General features: G+C 33.5%; 1 non-coding gene across 1 annotated transcript; it reads left to right on the top strand.

Moving 5' to 3' along the window:
• Nucleotides 1–20,132: 20,132 nt before the first annotated feature.
• LOC128287449 (small nucleolar RNA R71) lies at nucleotides 20,133–20,239 on the top strand. Its single transcript, XR_008278149.1, has one exon. It is a non-coding gene; the product is annotated as a small nucleolar RNA R71 (small nucleolar RNA).
• Nucleotides 20,240–22,929: the final 2,690 nt, after the last annotated feature.

The following is a 22,929-nucleotide window of genomic DNA, read 5'->3' as shown; positions in this document are numbered from 1 at the left end:
AATGTCGCCATATTTTCAAAGCAAATACGATGGCGGCTAGTTCGAGATCATGGGTCGGATAATTTCTCTCGTGTGGCTTCAATTGTCTCGACGCATAGGCCAAAACTCGACCTTCTTGCATCAATACGCAACCCAACCCAAGTAGGGATGCGTCACTATAAATGACAAACTCTTTGCCTGATTCGGGTTGCACTAAAATTGGAGCTTCAGTCAAATAAGTTTTCAGTTGATCGAAACTTTTCTGACATTTCTCCGTCCATTCGAACTTAACATCCTTTTGAAGTAGCTTCTTTATTGGTGTGGCTATTACAGAAACCTTTTACAAATCGTCGGTAATAACCGTGAGCCCTGTGAAGCTCGAACTTGTAATATTTCTTGGAGGCTTCCATTAAGTATGGCTGAAATTTTGCTCGGATCAACTCGAATGCCGATCTGATACTACATGACCCAAAACTAACTTCTCGTAACCAAAACTCACATTTCTTGAACTTGGCATATAACCGCTTATCCGTAAAATTTGTAACACTAATCTCGGTGCTCAAGATGTTCGGTCTCATCTCTTGAATAGACCAAGATGTCATCAATGAACACAACTACGAACCGATCCAAATATGGTGCGAAGATCCGATTCATCAAATCCATAAATACCGCGAGGGCATTAGTGAGCCCAAACGGCATCACTAAGAACTCGTAGTGACCATATCTCGCTCAAGGCGTTTTGGGTATGTCCGAATCTCGAATTCATGAATCGATAATAGCCCGATCTCAAATCTATTTTTGAGAACACCGAGGCTCCTTTCAGTTGATCGAACAAATCATCGATCTGTGATAGCAGATATTTGTTCTTTATTGTCACTTTATTAAGTCGACGATAGTCGATGCACAACCTCATGGTTCCGTCCTTCTTTTCACAAACAACACCGGTGCACCCCAAGGTGAAAAACTCGGCGAAAGCAAAACCTCTATCCACCAACTCTTGCAATCGAGCTTTCAACTCCTTTAATTCCGTTGGTGCCATACGAGACGAGACTATCGAAATCGGTGTGGTCCTGTACCGATTCGATGCCAAACTCTATTTCCCGAACAGGTGGTATACCCGGTAATTCTTCGGGAAAAACATCCGGGTATTCACAAATTACTGGTACCGATTCAAGTTTCTTTTCTAATTCCTTGTTATCAAGTACATACGCAAGGTATGCTTCATACCCCTTTCTTACATATTTCTGAGCCAACATTGAGGGTATTACAGCTGGCAACCCATTCAAGTCCGTAGACTCAACTCGGATTATCTCGTTATTTGCGCACCTCAAATCAATAGTCTTGCTTTTGCAATTCACAACCGCATCATGCACGGTCAACCAATCCAAACCGAGAATAACATCAAATTCATCAAACGGCGGAAGCATCAAGTCCGCCGAAAAGCAGAACCTCGAATTACTAGGGGACATTTCTTACACACTTTGTCGACAAGCACGAACGACCCAAGGGATTTGACACCGAATTACGAACTCGAGAGACTCAATAGGTAAAGTCTTCTTTGGATGCTAAGGTTTCACATATATAAGAATGAGTAGAACCGGGGTCAATCAAAGCAATTAGATTAGTATCAAAGAGAGTAAAAGTACCGGTAATAACATCAGGCGAAGAAGTATCCTCGCGGGCACGTATATCATAAGCTCTAGCAGGCGCACGAGCCTCAGATCTGGTTGTAGCACCTCTAGATCCTCTCTGACTGCCACTAGCATTGCCCGTGTTTCTAGACGGTCTACCCCGAGCAGTAGTAGCACCTGGTTTCCCACTCTGACTTACATTTTGTTCAGCAACCTCGGGCAATCCTTGATAAAGTGGTCACTGATCCACACTTATAGCAGAGCGGTCATGGAACCTCTGACTCCCGAATGCCATTTACCACAATGTCGACACTCGCTTCGTCTCGACGTTCATTCCCAACACTGGCGACCAAGTGCCTCGTGTACCCATTGTGGGTCGATCACGATCTCGTCTAAAAGGCCGAAGTGCCTCTAGACCGCCCACATCATCTCGAAATTTCTTCGATGCTGTTGAAGAGACTTTCCGAGGATCTTTACTAAACTCTCCGTTCCCACATCAACTTTTTGTTTTCTTTTCTAAGCTCTTGACTTTACAAGCTCGCTCGACAAGTACTACGAACTCTCGTATTTCAAGAATGCCAACGAACATTTTATATCTTCATTCAGCCCATCCTCGAAGCGTTTACATGATAGCCTTGGACGAAACACATTCCTGAGCATATCTACTAAGTCTAACAAATTTTCGCTCGTAATTAGTAACTGACATAGAACCTTGCTTAAGCTCAAGAAATTCCTTCCGTTTTTATCAACAAATCTCGATGATATACTTTTTCCAAACTCGGTTTGGAAAAACTCCCAAGTTACTTGCTCTCGGGGCAATGTGAAGTCGAGTACTCCACCAATAGTAGGCGTAATCGCGTAGCAAGGAGATAGTACACTTTAGGCATTCATCGGTGTACAAGATAGCTCATCGAGTGCAGGATAGTGTTGTCTAACCAAAATTCAGCTTGCTCGGCATCGTCGCTATCCGTAGCTTTAAATTTAGTAGCCCCATGTTTTCGGATTCATCAACTGGGGCTTATTTGACCTTAGTTGGTCGATTCATCGAGGTATTGTAGGTCTTGGGGTTGTATTAGTCGGGAATGGAGGTTGTGGAACAGTAGTATTTGTTCGAATGTATTGGTTGAACCAATCATTCATCACGCTATAAAAAGCTTGCCTAGCCTCATCATTCAATTGCTAGCAATAGGTTGATATCCATTGGCCTTTGTCCCTTGTCTTGAGGAGCAGCGCCACACTCTCCACATCATCAGCTATCGCTCGGTTGGGATCGGGATCCATTACTATAAATAAACACAAATTCAAATGTCAGAAATCACCACACTATCAATTAATCACATAATGGCATGTATAGCTAGACCCAAACGTATTACGGTAGTCCTAGAATCGACTAAACCGTAGCTTTGATACCAATAAAATTGTAACACCCCATACCCGATACCGTTGCCGGAGTCGAACGCGAGGTGCTAACAGACTTAATTACTTTGTTTTCACAGTCCATTTAAAAAAAAAAAAAGAAATTCCAGACAGGCTGGCTAACTGCGTCACTGTCGCCTTAAAAATCATATCTCGAGTTCCAAAACTCGAAAACTGATTCCGTAAATTTTCCCTGAAATTAGACTCATATATCCATCTGTGGATTTATTTCTAGAATTTTGGGTCAGGCCAATTGGTACAGTTTATTAGTTAAAATCTCCCCTGATTCTGGGTTCGACTACTCTGACCTTCATGTATTACAACTTGGATATCTCCCTGTACAGAGCTTCAATACTCATGCCGTTTGTTTCTAATGAAACTAGACTCAAAGAGGAATCTATACATATAAAGCGTGAATTCTAATTATCTCTGGATAATTTATGGTAAATTTTCAAAGTCGAAACAGGGAATCCAGAAACCGTTCTGGCCCTGCTTCACGAGATCTTTAATATCTCTTAATATACTGTTCATATGATCATTTAGTTACTTTCATATGAAAATCGATTCATCAAGGTTCGATTACATAATTTATTCACTATTTAATTCCATTCCTACAAATTTTAGTGATTTTTCAAATCCACACCACTGCTGCTGTCAGCATCTGTTTTCAAGGTAAATTTTACCTATTTCGTGGTTTCCCATGGACCAACTAGAGTTTTGTCATACATAGGTCCACATATGATCATATTTAGCCATTCCAACGGCTGATCATTTGCCCAACACTTCCATTCCAGTCCATAGTCACATCATGAAACCATATATATATACATAAACACAAATGGTCTAATGCCATACTCCACTTCTACGAGCCATTTTCGCATGGCTGTACACACATACATCACAAAAAGTACTTGAAAAACAACAAAGGGTAGTCCTATACATGCCATATCCAAAGTTCAACTAAAAGAGTACCAAAGGGCTTTGATAGTGTGGATGACTTCGACTTCGATGATCCTGAATCCGATAGCTAACGAACAAAATCTAGAAAACAAAGAGCCAAAGCAACGGGGTAAGCATTTTAATGCTTAGTAAGTTTCAAGTAATGAAATCGGCTTTGACTAAAGTATTACATTCACATAGGTAAATGAATCACTTTATTAATACACATTCTCATAATCATACTTACTTCACACTTCATCAACATACACACACACAAGGTATCAACCTATCTAAGAGCCGAAAGTTCATTAGTCGATTGAACGAATACTATTTCAAACGAATCGACTTTTCCGATGCACATGCAAACACACCTTATCGTTTGGGTTTTTCGAGCGTATTAATTGAATTTATTACAGCACAAAACGCTCACCTTCAAACCAAGTTTCTTGAATTTAGCGGATATAACCACAAGCACAATTGCCTTGGTCTTAACCCGTATAGCAACTTCGCACAAATGCCTTGGTCTTAGCCGGATATAACAACTCGCACAAATGCCTTGGTCTTAGCCCGATATAACAACTCGCACGAATGCCTTGGTCTTAGCCTGGATATAACAACTCGCACAAATGCCTTCGGGTCTTAGCCCAGATATAACAACTCGCACAAATGCCTTCGGGTCTTAGCCAGGATATAATCACTAGCATAAATGCCTTCGGGACTTAGCCCGGGTATCATTCAAATGCTCATGCACACATATATCAATAATCATGACACATCCATATTTCATTTTCGTTACTAAGGCTCAAACACAAAACATTTATCAAACCTTTCCAATTTATTTAAATAGCCACACACAAAGAGCATGATTTCAATTGACTTTATAACGTAGTCCCTACACACATTCGGCTATCCGCCATAATATGACAAATCATTTCAATATAATTCAAGTAGGGTCATTACTCGAAGACTTACCTCGGATGTTGTCGAACGATTTCGACGGCTATTCGATCACTTTTTCCTTCCCTTTATCCAACTTTGGTCCTCTGAGATCTTGAGCTAATTCAAACAAATTTACTTCTCAATCAAACACATACATACGGCTACCATATACAATTCAAAAAACCAATTCATTAGTATCATTTGTCCATATTTTAGCTTTTAGCATATTTGGTCATTAGAGCGACCTATTTAATCTTCCAAGCATTCATTCCAAATTTTAATTAAACAATGTCGAATGCCATTAAATTACTAATGCTACACACAAACATATGCATAAAATTCATCCATACATAACCTATTGCTCATTCGGTCATTCATCTCTCAAACTTATCAAAGCTTCATATCAAACCTTCCTAGCCGATTATACGTATAAGCACATAATGCGCATTTAGCATTTTATTTACTTCATGATACATTCGCCTTGGCATAATTTCATTAAAATCCCTATTAGCCACTTCACCAATCAATCATATCATCCATAGCCGAATACACATTTTTTTTCATTCATCCTTAACAAAATCTTATCAAGCTTAAATCCCCATTCCATCACTTTTAAAATGCCAATGTTACAAGAAATGTTACCTAAATTCACATTCGCAACTACACATACACAAGCCGATTTTCTTCCTATCATCCAATTTAACATGAATCACAAACCTAAACCCTCAATAGCTACTATGGCGAAAGTCCTAGTCATGCCAAAATCAAAATTCCTAGCATGGGCTACCTAAAGAACTTGATAACTAGTCCAAATCTCAAACCATCTAACATACTTATCAAGTGTATACAACATTACCACCATTTTATCTCAAGTCATACTCATAAGCACATCCATCCAAACACATTCGTATTTAAACATCATTCCTACTTAACACCCATATCACATTTACTCATTAAAACATGAAGAAGGTAATCAAATTTCTTCACTAACAACCATGGCCGAATGCTTCATTCACCACCCAAGTCCAAAATTTTAACATAGGCTAATTAAAGAACTTAGTAATTAACTTAAATTAAGCTAAAATTCCAAAATCTAACATGAATTACTAACCTTGTTTTGAGCTTAAGACAACCGAATGCTATATCCCTTTCTTCCTTTAAGTTTCGGCCAAGCTAGAACCAAGGATACAAGCTTTGTTTTCATTACCCTTTTTCTTTTTCTTTCTTTTATTTATTACCTTTCTTTTGCATAAAATAATAGTCATTTAATTAAGATTTAATACATATTATATATATGTGACCATCATGGTCGGCCACCACTTATAAAAAGAAGGGGTATTTGACATGTAAAACCATTGTTTTGCATGCATGATTCAATTAGTCATACTTTACTCTCCTCATGGTTCCCCTCTATTTAAAGCCAGCTTCACAACCACTCTTATGTTAGCTTCCCGATGTGGGATCCCTCCAACATCAAAGTTTAAATTCAACACCAACTCTTGCCGCCCCCTGTTAGCAAAATAAATGCTCCTTGCTTGCCATGGGATTTGAACCCATGCCTCCCCTCAGATGCTCCACACACTTCTTGCCACTAAGCCACAGGCTTTTTGTGTCATATTTTATCCCCAATTAATTATAAGGTCTAAAGGCCAAAGTCCAGGTTCCCTTAAAAAAAACAAAATAAATTGCAAGAGCCAAGACTTGAACCCAGGCTCCCATACAACCTTAATGACACCACAACCACTAGGCTACATGCTTTCTTGTGTCATTTATTTACCACAATAATTTAAAAGGCCCTCATCCAAGCATCTAGGTTTTTTTCACTTAATACCAAAATTTTTGCTAAAGCCCAAGTTTGAACCCAAGATTTCTCCAACACTTCTCAAAGCCATTAACCACTAAAGCAGACATTTAATTGTTTCATTTGCACAATTAAATGCCTATATACAACCTCTTTACGGACCCCCACTCAAGGCCCAATACTTCTAGGCCCAAATTCGGGGTGTTACAGGCACGAAAGTGCAATCAGAGGTACTGAAGTTAAAACAAGGGCACATAAGTGCAATCAGCGGTACCACAGTACAAACAAGGGCACGTAAGTGCAATTATTCAATAATTAAATATGAACATTTAATTAAAGAACTATATTATAAGAATTCCATTATAAATTTATTTACGTATTGAAACACTATGAACTTACTTCTATGACTAGGAGCATGGAAGTGAAATCGAGCTAATCTGAAGCTTTTGCTTTTCCTCGATGTAGGTCTGTACACGGTTTATCTTGATCTAAATAGGTAATTTCAATCAATTAAATACTTCTAGTATTCAATTTAATCCACATTTCATATTTATGCAGAATTATCATTTTTCCCTAACCTTTTAACTTTTCACAAGTTAGTCCTTAAGCTCATAATTTAAAATTTAATCATTTTAATCCCTCTTATAGGCTAACCGGATTCTTTAGGGTCTCATACCAATTCAACTAAACTATCATTTCCTAAATTTAGCATGAAATTTTACTTTTTTCACACATAGGTCCCTAAATGCAATTTCATCAAAAATCACTTAACAAAACTTCTTTATTTCTCATAAAAGATTCATAATCTATCAGTTAATATCACAAAACATGCAAGAACATTCATGAAATAACCCTCAAACTTTAACAATCTTACAAATTAACCCCTAGGCTAGCTAGATTAAGCTAAAACAAGTACAAAAACATAAAAAATCATTAAAAAGGGGCTCGAAATCACTTCCGTGCACAAGAGAATACCAAACGAACCTTCAAACCCTAAAAATGGCTATTATCCCTTCAATTTTTGGTGGAAAAGATGAAAAATAAAGAGGAAAATTTCTTTTGTTTTGTTTAATTTAAGTTTAGTTGATCATTTACTATTTTATCCTTTAAAAATCATTACAATTTTAACAAAACCTTTCCATGTACATCCACTATCTCATTTAGATGCTTTATTTACCATTAAAGTCCTTTAATTTAATATTTCAAAGCTATTTAACCCTTTTAACTAATAGAAATCAACTTTTTCCCTTTTTACGATTTAGTCCTTTTCACTTAATTAACCAAGCAAACATTAAAATTTCTTAACGAAATCTTAATACGACCTTAATAAAATCCCATAAATATATAATAAAATAATAATTTACTTATCAAAATTATGGTCCCAAAACTACTGTTTCAATATCACTAAAAACGAGTTGTTACAAGTTATTAATCCATTTTCTTCAAGTTTTATGCTTCTCTAGAAGTCCTACAATAATCTTTAGGTTACTTAACATATATCTATGCCAAATAAACATCAAGATCACCTTCTTAGGTTTCATTTATAAGGACTATGCATGCAACAATTATCTCTCGATATAGCAAGCTAATATTGCAAGCTATGGAATACGTGCTACAATGTTTGCGAGCTGTAAACAAAGGGATGCAATGTGTCTGAGCTATACATAGAGGGCTACAAGCTGGTGAAGTGCAAATAGGAGAGTTGTGAGTGATGCATGTGAGTTGTATTCTACAATGAACAATGCATGCGAGTGGTGAAGTGTGAGCTCCATGTGTGCGACTTGTGACTCTTTTGAGCTCCATGTAAGTGAGTTGTGATAGATGCGAGTTGTCATCGGGACTAGTGAACTATGAATGGACTTACGAGCAAGCAAAATGTTAGCTGAAAAAATGCAATAAATCTCCATAATAGACAAAATATAAGATGACTTCACAGGTGGCAAGATGAAGTTTTAGCACTGGTGGTGCTAACTCTATTATCTCTTTACTTCCTTTCTTAGTTCACCAACAGTACATCCTAGCCTTTTGGTTAGTGAGTACACTTTCAAGGAAATCTTTCACATTTTAGCATAGAAATTAATGAAAACCCTTTAGTGAAACAAAAATATTTCATTAATAAATACCTAACAGGAATATGACCAAAATACTACTAAAACGTTATCAACCACTCTAAACTCAAATGAATTGTAAGCTTAAAAGTACTAAAAATAACTCTATATTCTAGAGTTATCATCTAACCATGAAAATTTTACTTGATCAATATATGCATAACTACTCATTTTGAGCATCAAGTATCTATATGACATTGAAAAGAACCAAATCAACAATACACTAAACATATTTTTTAAACATCACCATCATTTTCACCCATTTTACAGGTCATTTAGCAACCTTTTGGCACATGATGATATGACTAAACATATAAGAACAGTTTTATTTAAATGTGTTAGTTACATTCCCAAATCATAAGTAAAATCAAGGTTTTAAAGGAATCACTTAGCTATTCACATATCAACCATCAACAATTACTATTTCATTTACAATTCAGAATTAAGTTTCCATTTCCAATCAATTGGATATCACCTCATGGAACTACAGTAAAATGAACTTGAGTACACTGGAATAAGTTGCTCACATGAGCTAACAATATTTCAGGGTTTCTCACACAATTTGACATTATATCGAGGTTAATTGTCTAGGCTGAACCTAAAATACGTATAAACCAAGAATATACAAGAAATCTTAGACCTCGTAACATCATGTATTATCCCTGATCAAATGCATGTATAATCCTAATGGCAGGCCATAAGTTTCCTAACCTTTTATTAAGTTTACACAAGCATCATTTTCGTATACATGTCATTATCAATCCTTGTACACGATTACATATTTTATTTATGATTCTCGTAATCATTCAACATTGATATTTGTATCCTATACAATTTTAAATTAACCAACATTCTCATGACTTTTCAATTAAGTCTATTTTAAGCCATGTGTTAAAAATCACTAAATTCTACTCAATTCTAACATATATATATTTATATATATATTCAAACATTACTCGTACATAAAATACAATAGGGTGGTAAGTTCCAAATTAAACTACCTTTTCAAAATATGTAAAATGTTTTCTTCAGGGTCTAATCTGTAATTTTAGCTTTTCCTCGATCAACTCCACTTCAATCCAATTCTTTATCTATACAATTATTTTATATCATCAATCAATACCAAATGTATCCATACTACTCTATGATATGCATGAATCTATATAAATTTGATTTTTTGATATCCTTAAAATTTTACATTTTATTCAATTTAGTCCCTAAACTCGGAATAGTCATAACTTTAAATTCCTAACTTCAGATAAAAATATGATTTCATATATTCTCATCAAGGACCCTATAATTTCTATTTCTAACACAATATTATTGTATAATATTTACATACTTGCATTTTTCAGTACAACTGAAAATCAACCGAACGACTCCTTTTTTTTTTGTTCTTAAAATGAGGTATTTATATCCTCCCCAAAAGATGGTGGGGGGCTATGTCAACTCCCTTTTCTATTATGTTTTTATCCCCCTGAGAGTGTTTGGACCATTCAATTTTTGTAGAGCCCTATTCTTTTTGATTCTTACTCATCATCGGCAATTGTATAAGAGATGGGTTAAGCCCAAAAACTTATGCGGTGTTCTTTAAATGTGGGGATATCCAATAGGTTTCCATCAAGCTTGATGCTACGTTTTTGTTGTAGCATTGGAGCTTCAGATGTTAAAATTTAGCATATTATTTTCTCTACATTTCCAGTGTTCTACTAGCCACCTTCAAGGATAAAAATTCACATTTTTAGTATCTCATTTCTCAAAAATACATTATTAAAATAAAAGCTTCAAAAATTAACTACTTAACATAAATATAATTAAATTAACTATAAAAACACTCTAAACCACTTTTATCTTGATTGAAATATAAGCTTAAAAGTGCAAATAATAACTATATATCCTAAAGTAATTAAAATAGGCCATTAAGCTCAAATTTGGTTTTCTAGGGATAATAATAAAAAAAGGTAGGCTTGAAAAGGGTTAACCAATCCAAAAAAAATTACCTAAATCCTTTCTTAACAGTCCAACAAGTTTGGTCCCTTAAATTTTTTTATTTGGATAGTTAATTAAAGTATAAGGACTAACTTTTAAAAATGGTAAAATTTAATCACTATGGATTTTTATTTACTTGGAGGGCCATTTAAGCAATTGGTCCATTTTTAAATGGATGTTCGATGGTGGATATTGTTTGGAATCCACAAAATGTGTTAAATTATTCTTATGGTTAACTAATTAAGATTAATTAGTTAATTATGATTAACTATAAACTAAACATGGTATAAAAGTAAAAAATTTAAAGAAAAATAAGCCATTCTTCATGCTCATCTTCTTCATACTATTTCTAAGAAGAATAAAATAGGGTTGGAACAATCAAGCTTTAGTCCCTTGATTGGTAAGCAATTTCAAGTCTATTTCTTGTAATTTTCATGTTTTTGAGGTCATAGGAGCTTGATTTAGCTACCCCATGTACCAATTCTTTGAAATTGTTAAACTTTTCAAAACTTTTCATTGTCAATCTATTCAAGCTTTTGGTACTAAATTGCTAATTTAAGCTTAGTAATGAAAAAGGATTAGTTTGGAAAGTTTAATTGTTAATTTTTGAACTTACGGACTAATGTGTGTAAATTTCAAAATTGATGTTAAATTTCTGTAATTATAGATAATAGAAGGTTATAAAAAGATGTAATTGAGATCAATTTCAAAAACGAAGCTCAAATTTTAAAGTTATGGTAATTTTAGCTTTAGGGACTAAATTGAATAAAATGTAAAACTGAGGGAGCATCCAAAAAGTGAAATTGAATTTTCATATGCATGTAATATGATGTTATAAGGTATTTGGAATTGATAAATTGAAATGAATTATGGTATAGATTGGGATTTGAATTAAATAGAAGATAATAGAGAAAAAGGCAAAATTATAGATTAGTCCTCGATGTCCTGTTTGTTGCTATTTTTTCTAAGTAAGTTCACATGGTATGGTTATATGTAATTGAAATATATACCTGAACTAAGAATTTGTGTTGTGTGAATGTAATTTGAATTATATACAGTTTGGTACAAAAAGGAAAGATATGGACTAAATTGTAAAAAAATGGTTATACATACTAAATGTGCCCGAATGAATGTAATAAAGGATAGGATAAGATTGGGATGCCAATAGGTTTAATTACATGCTGGTACGAGTTATATGTGATGGTACAAAGTATGTCATTGTATGAAGTTAATTACAGATCATATCGAGATCCAACATTTGTTGCGGATAATCGAATACTGAATGTCTCTACAAAGACTTTAGGTGGTGGAGGGACATATTGTTATATGATTATATGTGTTTGTCTATGGGATTTGCACTTTGGTGCCTTGGTGTTGTGTAGTTACTGCTCTAAAGGGCAACTTGGTGGGTCTAGTTACTCGTGTATCTGAATCCGTTCATTATAGTTCATCGGGCTATATGGTTTAAGGAAAGTGAAATGGTATAGGTTGATATACAAAAGATTATATGTTGATTGAATTATGCAAATGGTATTGAATTGTTGATTCTATATGAATGGCATTGTGTTGAATGTTAATTATTTGAATTGTTATTAATATGGTTATATAAGGAACTCACCTTGTTGATATGTGGTTGTCATGTCTAGGCAACTTGCCAAGTTGAATTACTTATTTTATTAAATTTTACAATAAGGTAAGTTATTTTTTTATGCATATGAACTTACTAAGTATTTGATATGCTTATATCAATATTTCTTTTTCCCTTGTAGTTGTCAATTTGTGGAATGCATTGATCGGATCGTCTCAAAGCTCACACTATCCGCTATCAACTTGGTAGACTTTTGATCATTTTAAAGCCTATTTATGTGGCATGTAGATAAGTGTTAATATATGTGCTTAATTTGGGTAAATAGTTTGGTTTGAACTTGAGTAATGCTTGAATTAGAGAATGTTGTTGTCCATATATGAATATGTGTATATTGGTAACTTAATAGGCTATGAATGTGGCATTTGAATGTAAAATTGCTTAATGAATTGATATGGTATTTGATGGTATTGAATGGTTTAAAACTATGAAAGAATAGATTGAGATTGAATTGGTTGATTTACTATGTATGTTGCCAAATGATGGCATATTAGTTTGAATTATGTGAATTGGTTAAAATGAAATGTTTAGATATGGTTTTAGTTAGGTTTTATGCAGGTGTAAGTGTGAATTTAAGCACCAATTGGGTAAGTTGATAAGTTAACATGAAATAGGTACCAAAATATAGAATTTTGACATTTTTCCTCTAAGGTATTGATACCTTAGAAAAGGGTATTACTACTTTAGAAATTTTTCTTAATTTTTAAAACATTGAACATTAAAATCGTATCGATACAAAGGTAAAGTATCGATACCATGAAGGAGCTATTGATACTTAATGGCTGGTATCGATACATTATTTTTAAATTATTTTTTCTACACATCGATGCTCAAAATAGTATTGGTACCTGGAAAGGGTATCGATACCTAAACTAAAATTTTGAAAATTTTGCAATTTGGACATATTTCATGCTCGAGTCAAGAAAAAAGCTTTCATAAGCTCAATTGAGTCTCAAAAAAGTTTGTCTAGCATGTGATAATTGTGATTATGGAATGTTTAAATAATTTATTTATATTTCTTTTACAGTAGTTTCTTCGCCAACAGATGTGGCATCCTATAGCTCGAACTCAATGATCGTGTTAGGTGAGGGGTGTTACATTTTGTTACAACCTAAATTCCATGTAAGCATCAAAATATTAAAGCAACTTTTTGAAACGTAAGAAATAAGAGAAATTAATAAATTAAATTGCAACTTAAACATACTCCCCTTCCCAAACTTAAAAGAAAGCAATGTCCTCATTGCTACACAAATAAAAAATACAAAAAAGGAATATTAAGCAAAAAACATCAAACAAATAATAACTAAAAATAAAAAGAAAAAGAAAAAGAAAACTCCCTCTAATTTTACTGATGATTGTCATTATCAGTTTTGGTGTGATCTTCTTGCTATTCACTAGCAACAGGGCTCCTAACTGCCCACATGCGTGTGTGTTAAAACTAATGATTTTGGAAAGACTATTTTGAAAAGTGGTTTTAATTGCAAGCGCACAATGTCAATTATAATTTTTATAGTGTTGCAAGGGAACACTAGAGTATTCCAAGGATCGAACCCAAGAGAGTTAACAATTTATTGATTTCTATTCAGAAGTGCATGCAAGAAAGAAGTCTAGCTAGCTACTCACTAATTGTAGTAGTACGCCAAATCGTTAATTAGAGAGAAATTAAACTAATTAATAACCTAAAATAGAAAAGGACTAAATTGTAAATAATGTAAAATATAAAACTACCAAATACGATAACATGCAATGGTTGATTAATTTCCATGTTGTTAATTAACCTTTGAATTAGGGATCTAAATTGTTAACACTCCTAAATTAGTTTCATTTTACCTCTCGGTTTCAACTTTACCAACTTAAACAAATTAGTTCGGTTTATCTCTAGACCTTGCTAGCTAACCCAGGACTAAGGAGTGGGTGCCCACTAAGATTACCTCTCGGTCTCATTTATCTTGATTTTCTCTTAGAGGCGTCAATCCTAAGTTTCGAAGTGCATTCAATTTAGTCCAAATTTTATGATTTAGTCCCTAAAACCTAAAACCAACTACCCAACATTTCCATCAACCAACCACCTAGCGTTTAGCTACCGATTATCATATTAAAGGTAACAAACATGTAAGAAACAATCTTGGAATCCATTAACATAAACTTGAACAAAAATATGAAACCTTTGGTTTTTAACTTAATAAACTTAAATGAAAAGAAACTAACACAAAGTCAAATAAATAAGAATAATAAAGATGAGATATTTAACAGATAAAAAGAAAGAAAACTAAAATAACATTAACCTAAAGATGAAAGCATCATTACAAGCAAAGTAAAAATCCTAAACATGGAAATAAACCCTAGCTATAGTGATAACTAAATTAACTAACCACCGTTAATATTAAGAAAAACAAGAAAATGTGCAGAAAAAGTAAACCCTAAACTATCAAGAAGAAAATTACTATACTTCTAAGCTAAAAAAAAAAAGAAAACCTAAACTAAAAAAAAATTTAACCCTAAAACTATAGCCTTTCTTTCTTCAACCAAATTTTGGCTATTTACAGTTGATTACAGCCCAAGTTTTAGTGAACAAAATGCCCTTGGACATCTAATTTTGATTGGTGCTTCGATTACCCCTGATGTCATTTTTTTGTCCACTAACCTTGAATGCACCTCCTTTGTTATCATGCAACTCAATAGCTCCATACAGAAACACCTTGATAATAATGAATAGCCCTGACCATCGAGATTGAAGTTTCTCAAGGTCAAATACCCGATATTGGATCAATCTTCTCTATTCCTCGATAGACCCTTTTTCACTATCTTCTAGCAATATCTTGTGTATACAAAAAGAAGGATTAATACCTCAAATATATGCAATACTCCACCTGAGAGCTTTCTTGAACCCTTTTCAAAATTGCAAGTAACTTCATGGTCATTAGTCAACTTTGTTGAAATAATGACAACTAAAGTAGAAGATGAACCCAAATAAGCATATATCGAATGAGAAGGCAAAACCTTCAATTCCAATTTGGGTGGCTCTTCAACTGATGCTTTTGGTGCCTTGAAATTTCTGGATGAAAACTCTAATGAACCAAACCAAGCTCTTGTTCCAAATCCTTGCGAATTAGCTTTTAACCAAGCTAGTTACTCATCTTTATCATTTTCATATGGAGAATCAAATAACAAGAGATGTTCCAAAGGATCATCAAGAGAATTATGCTTCATTTTTATAGAAATGTAACAACTCGTTTTTAGTCAAATCAGAACAGTGGTTTCGAGACCACAAATCTGAAGTCAAAATATTTATTTTATTATTATTTTAATGTCTACAACATGAAAATATGATGATGTGAAATTTTTGTTAAGAAATTTTAATGTTTGGATGGTTAATTTGATAAAAAGGACTAAATCGTGTAAAGTGAAAAAGTGATGTTCTATTAGTTAAAGGTATTAAATAGCTAAAGAATCATAAATTAGAGGTCCTTATGTTGTAATTAGACAATGATTAGTGTGAGTGGACAATTATAGACAACCACTATGTGATTTTAGTGTTATAATATTAAGGTTAATTTGGTAATTAGTAAATATTTGTTAATTGTAATAAAACAAACAAAATTATTCATGCATTCTTCTTCATATTTGACCGAAAATTTGAAGAAAGGAAGCCAAAGCTAGGGCTTCAAACATTCGACCATTGCATTGCTCAATTGTAAGTCCATTTTTGTAATGTTTTTAATGATTTCCATGTTTTTGAGATTGTTGCAACTAGGTCTAGCTAGCCCAGGGACTAATTTGCAAAACTATTAAAGATTTTGAATGTTTCCATTGATGAATACATGAGTATTTTGATGTTTAATGATAGATTTTGAATGCTTGATGTTAGTTTTACAGGTTTTGTTAAGTGATTTTTTTAGTAAAAATGCAAAATAGGGATTTATTTGTGAAAACGCGAAATGTGTGGTTAAATGTGGGAAAAGTTGATAAATGTGGGCTGCTAGAGGCATTATAGTAATTCGGCTATCATGAATATTAAAGAAATTTCATGAATTTGTGATTTTGCGTAATAAGAACTAAATTGTAAAAGTGGTGAAATTCTAGGGGTAAAAGTGTAAATGTGCTTAAATGTATGTTTTGGATTAGATTGAATAGAGAGATTATCAAATAAGTTAATTTTGAATATATTTAGATCAAGAAAGCGGAATTCAGATCTACATCGGGCGAAAACTAAAGTTATCGACTAATCGACTTATTCCGTCGTTTTCATATCTAAGGTAAGTTCGTTTGTGATAAATTTCATTATAAGTGTATTTTAAATGCTTTGATATTGTATAAGTTGTGAATACGAGACTTCGGATAAGTTCAACAATGACTCGATGGTAACTCAATATTCAAAATCTCGGTTGAACCTTAGGAATAGTTTAGGATACTAGTGACATGTCATTAAGGGATACATTGAGTTGGCTTTGGGCCATGATATTAGCACTTCAGGTGCGAGTTATACTGATTTGGATTCGGGCCATGAATATCAGTTGATTTGGCTTCAGGCCATGTATTAGTACTTCAGATATAAGTTACCTTGATTTGGCTTCGGGTCATGGTATAGGTACTTAGTGTGCAAGACTCCTAAGTATCCGACTTCTATTCCAAATGGTTCAACGGGTAAATGAATGATGGAGTTGAGAATGAGATTGGTATGAGATGGTACAAGTATGTACATAAACCATATTAGCTTTGAATTGAAGAAATGCTGAAGAAAGTATATAGATTTGTGAATAAGTAATTGAAAGGTTTGTTAGTTGATGTGAATTCATATTTTTATAATCAACTGTTGAATTATATGGATATGATTATATCGAGTTTATTTCATATGAGCTTACTAAGCTTTATAGCTTACACCGTTTATTTTTCTATGTTTTATAGTGAATTCAAAGCTAGCACAGATTCGAGGATCGTCGGAGATCGTTTCACACTAACCACCTATCACTTGGTACATATGAACTTTGTTATTTTAAGTATATGGCATGTATAGGAATTTGGTCTTTTTGGTTTATGCATTTTATCTATTTGTGTTGGGTTGTGAATGTGGTATGGTTGTTATGTATATAGCCATGTGAAATGGTTTATTTGGTTAGTTGATAATGTATATATGTATATAAGTGCAAATTCCTTTTTGACGTGGCTTATAATTTCTTGGTTAAAGGTTGGTTGTGGATGAGTAGCTTAGGTAGTAATTGCTTGGAATTTGGTTTTGTTAAGTTTATAAAATATGATAAGATTGTGTTTGACTAGTTGGATTATTTAAGAATGTGAAATATTAGTATTGAAGCACTACGTATTGGTTGGTAATGAAAGATATGAATTCAACTTGATTTGAGTAGATTTTTAAGTGCTTAGTTATGCTGTGATATAGTGCCTTATGTATAGGTAAAGTGGTGTGTATTTTGGGTGGCAAAATGGCTTGGCAAATAGCCTATTTTTGTCCACATGGGTAGAGACACAAGCGTGTGTCTCAACCGTGTATGACATACGGTTATGTTACACGACTGTTTGTCCCCTAGTGTTGATTTAGAAATCAAGTCAGTATGCTCCTACAGCCTCACACACGAGCGTGTGACTTGGCCGTGTGGCATAAGTCAATATACCCTACAGGTTTGGCACGGCCTAGCACACGGCCTGGCACATGGGTGTGTATGGCCATTTTTAGGGCACACGAGCGTGTGTGTTGGCCATGTGACCCAAGTCAAAGAGTTACACGGGGTTGGACACAGGCTGGGACACGGTCATGTGCTCCCATTTCGAATGTCCACACGGCCTGTGACACGGGTGTGTCGTTGGCCATGTGAGAGACACGGGTAAACCACACGGGTGTCTGTCCCTTATTTTATGCAACAGTTTTCTAAGTGTTGAAAAGTTTCCTGAGATATCGGTTTAGTCTTGAACTACCCTGAGTGCATGTTTAGGGCCTCGTAGGATCATATTAGGGACATATTGATTGAGATTGAATGATAATTATATGAAATGCGGAGATGTATGCAGAGTGAATGTTCAATTATTTTATAAGTCTAGTAATGCTCTGTAACCCTATTCTGACGTTGAATACGAGTGAGGGCTGTTACAAGAAACTAAAGAATCCCTTATTGAAACAGTAGAGCATTCTTCAAGCTCATTTTGAAATTGCATAACCTTAAAGACATTAAAAGTTACCATATCATCGTGGACCCTCATAGTTAGTTCACCTTTTTGCACATCAATCAAGGTTCTATCGATTGTGAGGAATGACCTTCCCCAAAAAATAAGCACCTTTCTCTCTACCTCCTAATAAAACACAATAAAATCAGCAGGAAGTATGAACTTATCAACCCATACCAACACATCTTCAATCTTCCCATGAAGATGAGCAAGAGATCTGTCTGTCAATTGAAGAGTAACTATAGTAGGTTTGAATTCACTAATCCTTAATTGCTTGAAAACCAAAATTGGCATCAAGTTTATACTAGCACCCAAAATGCACAAGGCCATCCCACAATAAGAATCTCTAATATTACATGGAATTGTGAAACTCCCTGGATCCTCCATCTTAGGTGGCAGCTTGTTCTGAAAAATGAGCTGCACTCTTTAATTAGCACTACGGTTTCAAATTTCTAACTTTCTCTTCTTAGAAATAATATCCTTCATGAATTTCAAATAGTTGGGGGCATTTTATTAAGGGCTTCCAGAAGTAGAATGTTGATATGTAGATGTCTCAACACATCCAAAATTTTCTTAAATTTAGTATCTTATTTTTATGTTTTAAACTATTGAGGAAATGGTGGCAGCTGAATTTTCAATTTGTAAATATGGACTTACTACAACAATATTGTAGCATTTCAAGTAGGTGTAAATTTCAATATATCAGGATTTCCAACATTCTCTTGAATTTTCTCACTATCTTGGATTGTAGAAGGCTCATACTTAGCTCTAGAATTTTTTTATCTCCAATGTCTTTTCGTTTCTCAAAGTTGAGGCTTTGCAATGTTCCTTACTAACATTTCTCAGATTTTTTGTATCATTTGGTAAAACACCTTGGGATCTATTTTTAAGCTTATTAACTAGCTAACCAACTTGATTTTCTAAATTTCTCAATGTTGTTGGTTGGGTTTGGATAAGTGCATCATTTTTTTCCATGCATGCCTTCAATAATTTTTCAAGAGTCTTAGAATACTCAACTTGTTGAGATCTTCGAACTTGTTGAGAATAACCCGATGGATAATTTGGTCAAGAAGACATAGATGAGTTGCTAGGACCATCCCTTTGATTACTCCATGAGAAATTTTGATGATGTTTCTATGAAGACTTGTAGAATTTCAATTACGGCCCATTCCTATTCTGATTTCCTATGTAATGAATTAATGTTGGATTCGAAGTACAATTATAAAAAACATGGCCATCACCAAAATACACATAAGAAACATTTTCGAATTGATCTAAAGGCTACCCTATCGAGTTACCATTTAATGAATTCATGTTCATGTTCTTAAGCATAGTTGATATTGAGGATACTTGGGATGCCAAAGATGCAAGAGCGTTGACTTCATGAATTCCATCTACTCTTCTCGTTGTAGGACTTAGAAAGACGAGCTCTATTTTTCGAAGCATCAACCACCATTATAGTATGAGCATTCAAACCATTATAGAAAGTCTCCATTTGAATGTAATAAGGAATGACATTGTGGGGACACTTTCGTAATAACTCCTTAAACCCTTCTCATGCCTCATATAAATATTCTTCATCAAGTTGCTAAAATAAAGTGATTTCATTGAGGAGCTTGGCATTTAGAGAGGGAGTAAAGTACTTCATCAAGAAAAGTTCAGCCAACTCTTTCCATGTAGTCATTAAATCTAGAGGTAAGGAGTTCAACCATGCTTGTGCTCTATCTCTGAAAAAGTATGGAGAAAATTTTAGTCTCAAGGCATCCTATGCAACTTCAACCAATTTAAAAGAGTCATTCACTTCCATGAATAGGTGAAGATGAATGTGTGGATCTTCAATAGCCATCCTACTAAACTGAACCACAGATTACAACATTTGGAACATGATTGGCTTTAGTTTGAATTGTCAAGTGGCTACCTTTGAATGTACTAATGACTAGAGTGTAAATCCTACAACCACATATAATCATTAGGCGGTTTCAGCAAGTATACGGGCCAAGTTGTAATATAGATTAATACAACAAAGTATTGGAGTACTCTAAGGATCGTACCCAAAGAAGGGAAAACTAAATTAATTGTAACTTCTATGTTAACATATCTAACTAGTAATTTAATTAAAATATATTAAAATAAATCCTAAAATGATGGAAAATCATATTTTATAAAAATAATTAAAATGCATAAAAATTAAGATAGGTGTAATGACCCGTTCTTTAGTGGTGTCCAAAATAGTGATTTCGGGGCCACTAAATTGACGTGTAAGTTTATAAATATTATTATTTAATATTTACGAGTCAAATGTGATTTTAAATTTTTTTTGATTTGATAATTTATGTTATATAAGCAATTTATTAAGTTCAAATGGTAAGACCCTAAGGTCAAGTGGTTTTAGAAAATGAGGTATTGGGACCTTGTTTTTATAAACTGAGCTGTAAATATATTTTAAATATTTACAGATGTCATTAAGGTGGTATTAAAGTTTCGTTGAAAAATTTTAACGTTTTGATAGTTAATTAATTAAAAAGGACTAAATCATAAAAGATGTAAAATTTAAAAGTTATAGCATTATTTGTATCTAATGGATATAAAAGGATGAAATTAGGGCGTATAATAGTAATTCAACCAATTTAAAGGATAGTGGATGAACATGGCTTAGCATTTGATGAAATTTGGTTGAGTTTTTAAGGGTAAAATTGTAATTAGCCAATTAAATTAAATTAAATTAAATCAAAATGCTTTATCATCTTTTACAATCTTTCTCCATCGAATTTTAATGGAGGAAGAAACCTTTCTTGAGATGAAGCTTTCGGCCATGGTGAAATTTCATGCATGGCATGTGATTTTAGCCCCATTTTTAATAATTTTTATGTTTTTGAGATCGTTGCAACTAGGTCCAAGTAGCCTGTACCTTCGATTTTGAAAATGTTAAAAATATTGAATGTTGCCATTGATGAATCTATGTGATTTTAGTTATTAAATGATTAATTTGAAATGTTAGTTGATATTTGAAAGTATTTTTTTAAGTAATTTTGATGAATTTTCCGATTAAGGACTAAATTATTGAAATAGTAAAAATACAAGGATTTTTTGTGAAATTATTACAAATGTGGGCTATTCTGTTTGCCATGAATATTCAGCTAATGTGAATTGGCATTAAAAATGGTTAATTTGGATGTTTTAAGCTCAAGGACTAAATTGAATAAAAGTAAAATTTTAAGGGAAATTTTGTAAAAAAGACTAAATTGCATAAAATACATTTTTTTACTATCTAAATTAATAAATTGAATAAAATTATTAATCTAGATCAATATCGAGTGGAAAGTCGAGGAGAAGAGAAAATTACCAAAATGCCCCTGTACCTTATCATTTCTGCAATTTAGCCAGGTAAGTTCATACGTTAAATAGCGTTTTAAATTTTTGTTTTAAATGCTATCATATTATATCATCATGTCATGTCATGACGAAAAAATCCAACGAAGTATCGACGCCCATCAATTAAAGAAAAGGGATGGTGACGACCATCGAATATGAAAAGGGATGGCTTCGACCATCAAATATGAAAAGGGATGGTTTCGACCATCGATTAAAGAAAATAGATGGTTTCGACCATCGATTAAAGAAAATGGATGGTTTCAACCATCCTTTAGCAAACTTAGTGATGCAAGTAGTCACTTCCTTGGGCACATTACAACAATTTCCAATATGTCAATATTTGCATGAAGAAATACCAAGACATCAAAACTTCAAAAATAAAACATCTTCCTATTCCTCCATCTTCTAATATTCAAAGATTTTTATTTAAACAATTATTGCAGAAGTTATTTATAGAATTTGATACTCTTTCTATGCTTTGTTCAATACTCAGTAGACTATTTTTATCAGTGCAAAACACAGATAGTCATTGAATTCATTAGATCTTCGAGGTTCATTTGTCAGTATTTCTTTAACCAAAATAAAAGTCGGAGCAAATAGAATCTTAAAGAAAGTGTGTAACATCCCTATTTTTTGTGGTGTCGAAAATAGTGGTTCAAGGCCACCAAATCCAGAAATTAAGTTTGTAAATATTATTATTTAATATTTACGAGTCAAACATAGTTTTTGAAAGGTTTTTGAATTAGTAATTTGTGATTTATAATGATTTATCCGGTTAAGTGGTGTTAGAAAATGAGGTATCGGGATCTCATTTTATAAACCGAGCTGTAAATATTTTTATAAATATTAATGAAGTGTCAATAAGGTAGTATTAAAGTTTTGTTGAAAAATGTTATCGTTTTGGTAGTCAATTAATTAAAAAGGACTAAATTGAAA

Source organism: Gossypium arboreum, chromosome 13 (assembly GCF_025698485.1).
Source record: "Gossypium arboreum isolate Shixiya-1 chromosome 13, ASM2569848v2, whole genome shotgun sequence".
NCBI lineage: Eukaryota > Viridiplantae > Streptophyta > Magnoliopsida > Malvales > Malvaceae > Gossypium > Gossypium arboreum.
This window is presented reverse-complemented; position numbering and strand designations above follow the sequence as displayed.